Raw genomic sequence first — 14,080 nt, forward strand, 5'->3', positions numbered from 1 at the left:
GACCGCTGCACGCTACCTCACGGAAGAACTGAAGTCTTCTGCCGCCTCTGAAGTCTTCTTGCTTCTGCTACTCACCTGGCTTCTTACTTCAGGCTCTGTGAGGGGGACGAACAGCTAGGCTATACCAAGTGATCAGACCCTCTGGAGCTAATGGTGTCCAGTAGCCTAAGAAGCAGAGCCTTTGAACTCACAGAAGTAGGTCTGCTTCTCTCCCCTCAGTCCCACGAAGCAGGGAGCCTGTTGCCAGCAGTGCCCCCTGAATAATAATAAACCTAACAAAAGTATTTTTTAGAGAAACTCTAGTGTGCAACCCGTCTCCTCTGGGCACAGAATTTAACTGAGGTCTGGAGGAGGGGCATAGAGGGAGGAGCCAGTTCACACCCATTTAAAGTCTTAAAGTGCCCATGTCTCCTGCAGATTCCGTCTATACCCCATTGTCCTTTTGGAGTCCCCAGCATCCTCTAGGACGAATGAGAAATATTGAATTATATTGAGAACCATGCAAAATAACAGGGAATGGAATCGTATATACATATAGGGGGTAATTCAGACCTGATCGTAGCAGCAAATTTGTTGGTAGTTGGGCAAAACCATGTGCACTTCAGGGGGGAGGGCAGATATAAAATGTGCAGAGAGATTTAGATTTGGGTGGGTTATTTTGTTTCTGTGCAGAGTAAATACTGGCAGCTTTATTTTTACACTGCAATTTAGATTTCAGTTTGAACACACCCCACCCAAATCTAACTCTCTCTGCACATGTTACATCTGCCCCCCCCCCCCCCCCTGCAGTGCACATGGTTTTGCCCAACTTCTAATAAATTTACTGCTGCAATCAAGTCTGAATTAGGCCCATAGACCCAAATGATCAAAACTTAATGATATATATTATTCTGTATAACTATTACTATTGGTAATGATATGGTCAAATGGTTTATAATAACATATTCCAGGAACATAAGCGAGATGAAAACCAGCCAATCAGAAAGCAACTAAGGCACATCTACGCTATGCTAGGAGATAAAATACACGCCCCCTTCCCCAGCTCTATCCAATCAGATGCCTCCCAGCACCCCCTGCAACACTCTGTGCATTCGCATAGGGACTCCCGGGTCCTTAACCTAAAAGTCCAGTGATTGCTGTACCAGTGTTACTTAAAGTTGATAGTAGTCTCCATTTACTGCTATGGTTTGCTAAAGTACCTTTTTTTTTTTTTTAATCTGATGGTTTAGTAGCCAGCTTTGTCGCTATTGACAGATTGGACTTTCCCAATTTATTGGAAGTCTGTTGTTTATCTACTAGTTATTGGAAGCTTAGCTGAAAAAATCCTCTTTCCACACCTGTTAGGGGTAAAACAACTGAAATATGTACAGTAAAGCTGGGGCGGTTGTTCCATAGTTACCGCGCATAGCTGAGGTTATGGTGGAGATAATAAGAATTTACTCACCGGTAATTCTATTTCTCGTAGTCCGTAGTGGATGCTGGGGACTCCGTAAGGACCATGGGGAATAGACGGGCTCCGCAGGAGACTGGGCACTCTAAGAAAGATTTAGGACTACCTGGTGTGCACTGGCTCCTCCCCCTATGACCCTCCTCCAAGCCTCAGTTAGGACACTGTGCCCGGAAGAGCTGACACAATAAGGAAGGATTTTGAATCCCGGGTAAGACTCATACCAGCCACACCAATCACACCATATAACTCGTGATAGGAACCCCGGTTAACAGTATAATAACAATGGAGCCTCTGAACAGATGGCTCGCCATAACAACCCGATTTGTGTAACAATAACTATGTACAAGTATTGCAGACAATCCGCACTTGGGATGGGCGCCCAGCATCCACTACGGACTACGAGAAATAGAATTACCGGTGAGTAAATTCTTATTTTCTCTAACGTCCTAGTGGATGCTGGGGACTCCGTAAGGACCATGGGGATTATACCAAAGCTCCCAAACGGGCGGGAGAGTGCGGATGACTCTGCAGCACCGAATGAGAGAACTCCAGGTCCTCCTCAGCCAGGGTATCAAATTTATAGAATTTTGCAAACGTGTTTGCCCCTGACCAAGTAGCAGCTCGGCAAAGTTTTCCTGACTCCAGCCGTCCTGGAAACATAAATTTTCAGGGCCCTGAATATGTCCAGAAACTTGGAATCCTCCAAGTCCCTAGTAGCCGCAGGCACCACAATAGGTTGGTTCAAGTGAAAAGCTGATACCACCTTCGGGAGAAACTGAGGACGAGTCCTCAACTCTGCCCTATCCATATGGAAAATCAGATAGGGGCTTTTACAGGACAAAGCCGCCAATTCTGACACCCGTCTGGCCGAAGCCAGAGCCAACAACATAACCACTTTCCACGTGAGATATTTTAAATCCACAGTCTTAAGTGGCTCAAACCAATGTGATTTTAGAAACTCCAAGACCACATTGAGATCCCAAGGTGCCACTGGGGGCACAAAAGGAGGCTGAATTTGCAGGACTCCCTTGACAAAAGTCTGAACTTCAGGCAGTGAAGCCAGTTCTTTCTGGAAGAATATCGACAGGGCCGAGATCTGGACCTTAATGGACCCCAATTTGAGGCCCAAAGTCACACCTGCTTGCAGGAATTGTAGGAAACGACCCAGTTGAAATTCCTCCGTTGGGGCCTTCTTGGCCTCACACCAAGCAACATATTTCCACCAAATGCGGTGATAATGCTTTGCGGTGACATCCTTCCTGGCTTTGATCAGGGTAGGGATGACTTCCTCCGGAATACCTTTTTCCTTTAGGATCCGGCGTTCAACCGCCATGCCGTCAAACGCAGCCGCGGTAAGTCTTGGAACAGACAGGGTCCCTGCTGCAGCAGGTCTTGTCTGAGCGGCAGAGGCCAAGGGTCCTCTGCCAGCATCTCTTGAAGTTCCGGGTACCAAGCTCTTCTTGGCCAATCCGGAGCCACGAGAATAGTTCTCACTCCTCGCCGTCTTATTATTCTCAGTACCTTGGGTATGAGAGGCAAAGGAGGAAACACATAAACCGACTGGTACACCCATGGTGTCACTAGAGCGTCCACAGCGATCGCCTGAGGGTCCCTTGACCTGGCGCAATACCTTTTTAGCTTTTTGTTTAGGCGGGACGCCATCATGTCCACCTCTGGTTTTTACCAACGGTTGACCAGCATTCGGAAAACTTCTGAAGTCCCCGTTCTCCCGGGTGGAGGTCGTGCCTGCTGAGGAAGTCTGCTTCCCAGTTGGCCACTCCCGGAATGAATACTGCTGTCAGTGCTAACACATGATTCTCTGCCCATCGGAGAATCCTTGTGGCTTCTGCCATTGCCCTCCTGCTTCTTGTGCCGCCCTGTCTGTTTACATAGGCGACCGCCGTGATGTTGTCTGACTGGATCAGCACCGCCCGGTTCTGAAGCAGGGGTCTTGCTTGACTTAGGGCATTGTAAATAGCCCTTAGCTCCAGAATATTTATGTGAAGCGAAATCTCCTGATCTGACCACAGTCCTTGGAAATTTCTTCCCTGTGTGACTGCCCCCCAGCCCCGAAGGCTGGCATCCGTGGTTACCAGGACCCAGTCCTGTATTCCGAATCTGCGGCCCTCTAGTAGATGAGCCCTCTGCAGCCACCACAGCAGCGACACCCTGGTTATTGCCGACAGGGTTATCCGCTGTTGCATCTGGAGATGGGACCCGGACCATTTGTCCAACAGGTCCCACTGGAAAGTCCTTGCGTGGAACCTTCCGAATGGAATGGCCTCGTACGAAGCTACCATTTTTCCCAGGACTCGTGTGCATTGATGTACCGACACCTGTCCCGGTTTTAGGATGTCTCTGACTAGAGATGACAACTCCTCGGCTTTTTCCACTGGAAGAAACACTCTTTTCTGGTCTGTGTCCAGAATCATTCCCAGGAACAGAAGACGTGTCGTCGGGACCAGCTGTGACTTTGGAATATTGAGAATCCAGCCGTGCTGTTGTAGCACTTCCTGAGAAAGTGCTACCCCCACTATCAACTGTTCCTTGGACCTCGCCTTTATCAGGAGATCGTCCAAGTACGGGATAATGGAAACTCCTTCTTGCGAAGGAGTATCATCATTTCGGCCATTACCTTGGTAAAGACCCTCGGTGCCGTGGACAACCCAAACGGCAGCGTCTGGAACTGATAGTGACAGTCCTGTACCACAAATCTGAGGTACTCCTGGTGAGGAGGGTAAATGGGGACATGTAGGTATGCATCCTTGATGTCCAGGGAGACCATGTAATCCCCCTCCTCCAGGCTCGCAATAACCGCCCTGAGCGATTTCATCTTGAACTTGAACCTTTTGATATAAGTGTTCGAGGATTTTAATTTTAAGATGGGTCTCACCGAACCGTCCGGTTTCGGTACCACAAACATTGTGGAATAGTAACCCCTTCCTTGCTGAAGGAGGGGTACCTTGACAATCACTTGCTGTGAATACAGTTTTTGAATAGCCACCAACACTGCCTCCCTGGCAGAGGGAGTTGCCGGTAAGGCAGATTTTAGGAAACGGCGGGGGGGAGACGTCTCGAATTCCAGCCTGTACCCCTGAAGTACTACTTGAAGGACCCAGGGATCCACCTGTGAGAGAGCCCACTGTGCGCTGAAATTTCTGAGATGGGCCCCCACCGTACCCGGGTCCGCCTGAGAAGCCCCAGCGTCATGCTGTGGACTTACCGGACGCAGGGGAGGACTTCTGCTCTTGGGAACTAGCTGTGTGTTGCAGCTTTTTTCCTCTACCTTTGCCTCTCGGCAGAAAGGATGAGCCTCTAGCCCTCTTGCTTTTCTGGGGCCGAAAGGACTGTACCTGATAATACGGTGCTTTCTTTTGCTGTGGGGCAGCCTGTGGCAAAAAGGTCGATTACCCAGCAGTAGCTGTGGACACGAGGTCCGAAAGACCATCCCCAAATAGTTCCACCCCCTTATAAGGCAAAACCTTCATGTGCCGCTTTAAGTCGGTATCGCCAGACCATTGCCGAGTCCATAACCCCCTTCTGGCGGCAATGGACATAGCGCTTATTCTTGATGCCAGCCGGCAAATATCCCTCTGTACATCACGCATGTATAAGACTGCATCTTTTATATGCTCAATCGTCAGCAAAATATTGTCCCTATCCATGGTATCAATATTATCCGACAGGGAATCTGACCACGCAGCAGCAGCACTGCACATCCAAGCTGATGCAATCGCTGGTCGCAATATAATGCCCGAGTGTGTGTAAATAGCTTTTAGGGTAGCTTCCTGCTTTCTATCAGCAGGCTCCTTCAGGGCGGCCGTATCCGGAGACGGTAGTGCCACCTTCTTTGATAAGCGTGTCAGCGCCTTATCTACCCTAGGGGATATTTCCCAACGTGACCTATCCTCTAGCGGGAAAGGGTACGCTGCCAATAATAGTTTTGAAATTATCAATTTCTTATCGGGGGAAGTCCACGCTTCCTCACACACCTCATTTAATTCCTCAGATGCAGGAAAAACTACAGGTAGTTTTTTCTCACCAAACATAATACCCTTTTTTGTGGTACCTGGGGTATTATCAGAAATGTGTAAAACAATTTTCATTGCCTCAATCATGTAACGGGTGGACCTGTTGGAGGGTACACTAGTCTCATCATCGTCGACACTGGAGTCGGTATCCGTGTCGACGTCTGTATCTGTCACCTGAGGTAGCGGGCGTTTTAAAGCCCCTGATGACATTTGAGACGCTGGAACAGGCACAAGCTGTGTAGCCGGCGGTCCTATGTCGTCAAACCTTTTGTGTAAGGAGTTGACACTTTCACGCAATTCCTTCCATAAGTCCAACCACACAGGTGTCGACCCCGCAGGGGGTGACATCACATTCACAGGCATTTGCTCCGCCTCCACATCATTTTCCTCCTCATACATGTCGACACAGCAGTACCGACACACAGCAGACACACAGGGAATGCTCTTACAGAGGACAGGACCCCACAAAGCCCTTTGGAGAGACAGAGGGAGAGTATGCCAGCACACGCCAGAGCGCTATATATCACAGGGATATCACCTATAGAAGAGTGTTTTCCCCTTATAGCTGCATAAAATAGTTATACTGCGCCTAATTTTTGCCCCCTTTTTACCCTTTTCTGTAGTGCAGGACTGCAGGGGAGAGCCAGGGAGCTTCCTTCCAGCGGAGCTGTGAGGGAAAATGGCGCCAGTGTGCTGAGGGAGATGGCTCCGCCCCTTTCTCGGCGGCCTTTCTCCCGCTTTTTTAGTAATTCTGGCAGGGGTATTTTTACACCTATATAGCCCCTGGGGTTATATATGGTGTTAATTTTGCCAGCCAAGGTGTAAATATTGCTGCTCAGGGCGCCCCCCCCCCCCCCCCCCCCAGCGCCCTGCACCCATCAGTGACCGCAGTGTGTGGTGTGCATGAGGAGCAATGGCGCACAGCTGCAGTGCTGTGCGCTACCTTGGAGAAGACAGAAGTCTTCAGCCGCCGATTTTCTGGACCACCTTCTTGCTTCTGGCTCTGTAAGGGGGACGGCGGCGCGGCTCGGGAACGGACGACGGGGTCGGGTCCTGTGTTCAATCCCTCTGGAGCTAATGGTGTCCAGTAGCCTAAGAAGCCCAAGCTACCACCACTTAGGTAGGTTCGCTTCTTCTCCCCTTAGTCCCTCGTAGCAGTGAGTCTGTTTCCAGCAGGTCTCACTGAAAATAAAAAACCTAACAAACACTTTCTTTCTAGGAGCTCAGGAGAGCCCCCTAGTGTGCATCCAGCTCAGCCGGGCACAGAAATCTAACTGAGGCTTGGAGGAGGGTCATAGGGGGAGGAGCCAGTGCACACCAGGTAGTCCTAAATCTTTCTTAGAGTGCCCAGTCTCCTGCGGAGCCCGTCTATTCCCCTAGGTCCTTACGGAGTCCCCAGCATCCACTAGGACGTTAGAGAAAAAAATGTTAACTTGACAAACATATTTGGTATTTCCCCTGTGTTGCCCCAGTTTATGGTATTTTCCTAGCCTGAAACAAGTCATCATAGGACATTAACCCTTTAATAAGATAAGTATTCCAACTGCTTAATTTGTTACCTGTTCATGTACATATGTTTGAATAAATTGTTATTGCATTGCATTTCTGTGCCCGTCTCCCTGGTTAACCCTTGTATCACTGAACCTGGTAATTTCAACTGACAATATTTTGGTGTAGTCTTTGGCAGGATTCAAGCAGTTAAATGAGACTGACTGTAAAGGGCCCCATACACTACAGCGACATATAGGACCCTCATGTCACATAAGATTTCCCTTAAACCGTCCGGCAGCTTCCCGGGTGACAGGATCGCATAAGATACAGTTGTGCTCATAAGTTTACATACCCTAGCAGAATTTGTGATTTTCTTGCCATTTGTCAGAGAATATGAATGATAACTCACAAACTTTTCTTTCACTCATGGTTAGTGGTTGGGTGAAGCCATTTATTGTCAAAGAACTGTGTTTACTCTTTTTATATCATAATGACAACAGAAACTACCCAAATGACCCTGATCAAAAGTTTACATACCCCAGTTCTTAATACCGTGTATTGCCCCCTTTAACTTCAATGACAGCTTGAAGTCTTTTGTGGTAGTTTGGATGAGGCTGCTGAGAACAATGGTGGTCATTCCGAGTTGTTTGCTCAGTATTTTTTGTCGCATCGCAGCGATTTTCCGCTTATTGCGCATGCGTAATGTTCGCTCTGCGACTGCGCCAAGTAAATTTGCTATGCAGTTAGGAATATTACTCACAGCTTTTTCATCGTTCTGGTGATCGTAATGTGATTGACAGGAAGTGGGTGTTTCTGGGGCGGAAACTGGCCGTTTTATGGGCGTGTGTGAAAAAACGCTACCGTTTTTGGAAAACGCGGGAGTGGCTGGAGAAACGGAGGAGTGTCTGGGCGAACGCTGGGTGTGTTTGTGACGTCAAACCAGGAACGACAAGCACTGAACTGATCGCAATGGCAGAGTAAGTCTGGAGCTACTCAGAAACTGCTAAGAGAGGTCTAATCGCAATATTGCGAATCCGTCGGTCGCAATTTTAAGAAGCTAAGATTCACTCCCAGTAGGCGGCGGCTTAGCGTGAGTAAATCTGCTAAAAGCAGCTTGCAAGCGAACAACTCGGAATGAGGGCCAATGAACACAGAGATGATGAATTTGTGTCTGACAATGGTCCTAATTCAGACCTGATCGCAACAGCAAAATCTTTCTCTAATGGGCAAAACCATGTGCAGTGCAGGTGTGGCAGATATAACATGTGCAGAGAGAGTTAGATTTGGGTGGGGTGTACAAACTGAAATCTAAATTGCAGTGTAGAAATAAAGCAGCCAGTATTTACCCTGCACAGAAACAAAATAACCCACCCAAATCTAACTCTCTCTGTCAGGTAAAATTTTTTTACTTTGTGATGATTCTTCTGTAACATGTGCTGTAGAGAGCGTACAAAGAAGTGCAGCTGGGCAGAGACAGATCAGACTTAGGGGCCTATTTACTAAGACGTGAATGGAGATAAAGTACCAGCCAATCGGCTCCTGACATTTTTGAAACCCAGCCTGGGACATGGTAGTTAGAAGCCGATTGGCTGGGACTTTAGTTCCGCTGACTCTATCTCCATACAAGGCTTAGTAAATAGAACCCCTAAGAGTGAAACACATGTTAGCAAATCATTAACATCGATACAGAGAAATGTCATTTCTAATATGTCTAATTGTTTAGGACACACACAGTGAAATGTGGCTTCATAGGACACAGAAATCTGAATTATCTGAGTGTCCGTTAGAGGAAATGCTAGCCTGCATGATGGGGACAGCAGATGGGGAGATATTGCCACATGATTAAGGAGGTCCTGATATGTCACACACTATATTCCCTGTACACCAGACACCACTCTTCACTGATCAAGCAGAAATAAACAGAGTGTGGTATTGTGTATTTTTTTGGGGTAAGCTGGCAGCGTTAGGGGAAGTGGTGGGTATGGATAACAATCACCTTACACAACAGAGACAAGTTACACAGCCGTTACACAGCCATTACAAAACATCCAGGAAACACATGTTTAGACTTACTGAGTGCCGGAGTCTTTAAAGAGGATATAGATGAGAGAGTTCAGCAAGAGTTGTTTAGGCAGGAGACACAACAGGGCCTGTCTGAACCCATAGTTACAAGTGACTATGATGAGGAAGTGGGTGAGAAAGTAATTCCAACAGTCCTATCTGCACCACGCCCCACACCCTATAGAGATGTAAAGACAGCTTTGAGTGACAAGGAGTGGGGAGGTGGAATCAAGGGTGGGGATACACAGACACTGACAAGTCAGTGGAAGGTCTCACAACCCCTCATGGCAGGTCCTTGGCAGAACACCCCCAAGGGAGTTGATAAAATAGGACATCTTTGTAGTCAAAGTCAAGGGCCGATACCCATATGCAGGGACGGATTGGGAACTAAAAGTGGCCCTGGAATAATTTCTGGAAGTGGCCTCACATGGGCGTCACCAAATCAACTATACGTGGTACCAACAACAAAGTAGGTGGGACCAGTACATCACTATACCTGGATACATCAGTGATAGGCAAGGCAAAAGCTGGCCATGTACCAAAGAAACTTCCCTTCAACCATCCAACTGACCTTAGTGTCCCAAACAGTGACTCCATAAACCTAACCAACTTTGTAATCAGACCAGCCAACTTTCTCCAACTTGTGATGTCACAGAAGTAGGCGGACACCGTCTGCCTGCTTCTGCATGTTTTGAATAAAACTCGGGGAGGCATAGTGACACCTCACAGATGCTGCACAGAGAATATACTAGCTGGTTACTACAGTCTATCCCCACCACTGGGGTGGAGGTGACACATGGGTGACAGAAACATTTATTAAAACAAAGTGACAAGAGTGTCTGTGAGATAGAGAGAGAGTGAGGTAAAGTGACAGCGATAGGGAAAAGAGGTAAGGGGAAAATAAGTAGAGAAAGAGATAGAGGAGAGAGATAAGGATTGGGGGTGCTATATAAACAGATGAGTACAGGTTCCCCCTGTTAATATGTCACTGGCTCTCACTACTTAAAAGCAGTCTCCCTGTCCTGTCAGTTATTACCACTCCTTGGAGCAGTCCTCAGTGAACCCTACGTTACTCCTGTAATGTGTAACTAAGGCATATATACTGTATGTGTAATGCCCCAATATTTGCAAAATGTAATTTCACACACTTTGTGACTGATTAAGGGGAATAGCTGCAGGTGCCAGAACCATATTCATTAGTAATTGTACCTAAATAGTCCTCTATTGGGAAGACCAGGGCACGAGAAACAAGCACAAAACAATGCCGACACAAGAAATCACTGCAATCACTGCCCCTGGAGGAAATTAGCTCCTGTAGCCGCAGCGCTGCACCCAACTGTCCACCAGTAAAACTTTTGCTTCAGGGGCACAGTAGTCCCGGAATTAAGACGCCAGCATTAAAGTAAGCGAATGGGACATTTTCTTATTGCGGAGCACTTTCTGTGGGAACCAATCAGTATCTAGTGATGTTGCTGCCAGTGCAATCACTGCCTTTTATGTACCCTCTCCTAATTCCCGCTCGGTGGCATTACATGGGTGCAGGGCATGTCGGGACCTGGCAGCACTCCAGGCCACATAACAATGGCATCCCCTGCATCCAGGGTTGCCACCAGATTTGATGGGGCCCAGTACAAATTAAACTAACAGGGCTCCACACGACCACCTCACCCCCTGCTGCTGACCCAGTGGATGCAGAGGTGTTCCATGAGACACTGGTACCAAGAACTAGTGCATGCTATGTCCCGGCATACTCCAGATCAGGGGTGGCCAACCAGTCAGAGGCAAAGAGCCGAAAAATATCTGTAGTCAAGCCAAAGAGCAGGTATCATAACTGACATGAGGCCACACCCCATTTTTGTGCGCCCGTCTTCAGTATGATGTTTGTAGGAGCATGACCGTGTGTCACACCCCCATTTTTAGTTACACTGGGGGTGAGAAACACTGAAACATTTTACACATTACGGCAGGCAGAGTCCCCATTTTACACATTACGGCAGGCAAGAGTCCCCATTTTACATATTACGGCAGGCAAGAGTCCCCATTTTACACATTACGGCAGGCAAGAATCCCCATTTTACACATTACGGCAGGCAAGAGTCCCCATTTTACACATTACGGCAGGCAAGAGTCCCCATTTTACACATTACGGCAGGCAAGAATCCCCATTATAAACATTATAGCAGAAAGAGGGGGTAATTCCAAGTTGATCGCAGCAGGATTTTTTATAGCAATTGGGCAAAACCATGTGCACTGCAGGGGAGGCAGATATAACATGTGCAGAAAGAGTTAGATTTGGGTGGGTTATTTTGTTTCTGTGCAGGGTAAATACTGGCTGCTTTATTTTTACACTGCAAATTAGATTGCAGATTGAACACACCACACCCAAATCTAACTCTCTCTGCACATGTTATATCTGCCTCCCCTGCAGTGCACATGGTTTTGCCCAATTGCTAACAAAAATCCTGTTGTGATCAACTTGGAATTACCCCCATAGTCCCCTTCTATAAAATGAGAGAGAGAGAGAGAGAGAGAGAGAAAAAGAGTGTGTGTTATACATACGTTTGCAGCCGCATCCACCGGCCAGCAGTCGTCTTCCATCCCACGCTGCGGCTCTTCGCAGCACAGGGCACTGTGGTTGGGCTGGGAGAGACGTTATCTCTCCCAGGTAGGGGTAGAGAAGGGGGAGCAGGGAGTCTGCCCTGCTCACGGATGGCCGTGGCAGTCATCCTCTGTAAGACAAGTGTAGAGACAGAGATAAAGCTATCTCCATCTGTCCATCAGGGTGGTTCTGCTGCCGCACATACAGTGTCAGGGAGCGGGCGGCAGGAGCCGCAGCTCAATAAAGAAAGAGCTGCATGCGGCTCGGGAGACGCGGGCTGGCCACAGCTGCTCCAGATGCTCCTCAGACTTCACCACATACCCCCAAATCTACCTACATGTCCACAGACATCCCACATTCCCTACGCATGCCTGTCAGACATCCACAAATGCAATCAGGCCTTCACATATTGCATATATCTCTATTGTGTGTACACGCACATCTGTAGCTCACCTTAGTGCTCTCCTCCTTCTGTCCCCATTCCCTCTCATCCCATCATACTTACCACCCTGTTCCTGGTCCTCTTCATTGCTGACGCTGGGGCACACACCTGCACATCACACCTGAAGCGTAGTGGGAGCTGGAGCACAAGCCGTGCCTATTAAGTGTACAACACACACACACACACACACACACACACACATACATACTTAAAATAGGAATATACAATTATTAAAAAATGAAAAATTGTGCTAACCTGCCATCCTAATGAATGATGTGGCACTGTACGCTGTGTTGATTTTGTTGTTCTGCACAACCAGCCATGGGGTGGTGTGGATTGTACACATGGAGGAGAAGCAGAGTGTCCGTCTGCAGATGGTGGCAGGGGTATGATGAAAGGCAGCAGGGGTACAGAGTGGGGAATATCAGAGGCATAGATAGATAATGTGGCAAAAGTATAGATGGGAAAGTGGACAGAGGCATATGAGAAAGGGGGCTGAGGGACAGAAGGGAGATGGGCAGAGGCACACATGGAGGGATGCAAGAGACACAGGCAGCTGATATAGGTGGTAAAGGCACACATGGTGGCAGTGGGAGGGGGGGTTTAGAGGCACAGCAGGGGAATCTGAGTTTCTCCCTCTGTGCTGCCTAACCCGTGGAAGCAGATGGAGATGGGAGGAGCTGTAGAAGACCTGGGGGCGGGGCAACATGTTGTACACTCGTTTGTGCAGGGCTTGAAGTCTGAGGAGAGGGGAAACTGTAGTCCTGTGCTAGATTGGTGAGGGAGGGGCACACAACCTTCATCTAAAACCTAAATCTAATGATCAGTGCCTGAGGCTGACAGAGGGGCCCGCTGGTGCTGATGAGCTCAGCCCCGAGCTGCTTGTTTACTCACAATCTCAGGCAGACATCTGCCTGTGTGTGAGAAGCAGGCTGCAGCCACGATCATTAGCTCCAGCTGTACCCCTCTGATCAGCCTCGTTCTCCCGGTCTTCAGATTAATGCAGCTTCTCTCCCCCTCTCTGCTCCACTGTGTCCCGCTCCTCGGTCTCCCAGTCCTAGCTTCTCAGCCCAGCCGGCTGTCCTGCCCGCTTAGCTCCGCCCACCTCCACCCTCTGTACTGTAGTCATTCCGGCCCCTCAGAGTCAGCCCTAGGAGTACTGTCTACGCTGCCTGTCATTTAACACGGCCCGGCCGCGCTGCATACCCTCGGCTGCCTGTAAAAAAAAAAACAAAAAAAAAAAAACACATGGCAGACAGGTGGCCTCACTTGCGCGTCGGCCTCCCGGGAATCTTCCCGGTAGAAGCAATGGCCAGTCCGGCCCTGCCCATATGAAAATTGCAGCGGACAGGAGGAGAGAACAGTACAGTCAAACAATATAACCCTGTTGAATTACGGGGCAACTGTCTTACCTACAGCTGCATGTGGTGGGGTGAGGCAGAGCCTTTCCTGTCATACTAATGTATATGCCAGAGTTGTGACTATATAAATGATATGAAAAATAGAAATAATTTATTCTACATTTCTCCTTTGTATTCTAATAATTTTTATAGTCAAAACTCTGAAGTAAAAAGTCTATGGCAGGTGACGCATCCACACATTTCTGATCAAAACTCAGCAAATTTCCATCAATATATATTGCTGCACCTGTGTATAATGCCCACATGTATATATATATAGTGCTGTACCTGTGTATAATGCCCACATTTATATACTGCTGCACCTGTGTATAATGCCCACATGTATATACTGCTGTACCTGTGTATAATGCCCACATGTATATACTGCTGCACCTGTGTATAATACTCACATGTATATACTGCTGCACCTGTGTATAACGCCCACATGTATATACTGCTGTACCTGTATATAATGCCCACATGTATATACTGCTGTACCTGTGTATAATGCCCACATGTATATACTGCTGCACCTGTGTATAATGCTCACATGTATATACTGCTGCACCTGTGTATAATGCCCACATGTATATACTGCTGTACCTG

At 48.0% G+C, this 14,080-nt stretch overlaps 1 protein-coding gene across 1 annotated transcript in view; it reads right to left on the reverse strand.

Moving 5' to 3' along the window:
* Nucleotides 1–12,989, reverse strand: part of LOC134934242 (zinc finger protein 208-like) — a 121,277-nt gene extending 108,288 nt beyond the window's left edge. Inside the window, exon 1 of the mRNA XM_063929721.1 lies at nucleotides 12,330–12,989. The gene's annotated coding sequence lies outside the window, so the exon portion shown is untranslated. The remainder of the gene's footprint in view (nucleotides 1–12,329) is intronic.
* Between the last annotated feature and the right edge of the window lie 1,091 nt (nucleotides 12,990–14,080).

Source organism: Pseudophryne corroboree, chromosome 6 (assembly GCF_028390025.1).
Source record: "Pseudophryne corroboree isolate aPseCor3 chromosome 6, aPseCor3.hap2, whole genome shotgun sequence".
Lineage (NCBI taxonomy): Eukaryota > Metazoa > Chordata > Amphibia > Anura > Myobatrachidae > Pseudophryne > Pseudophryne corroboree.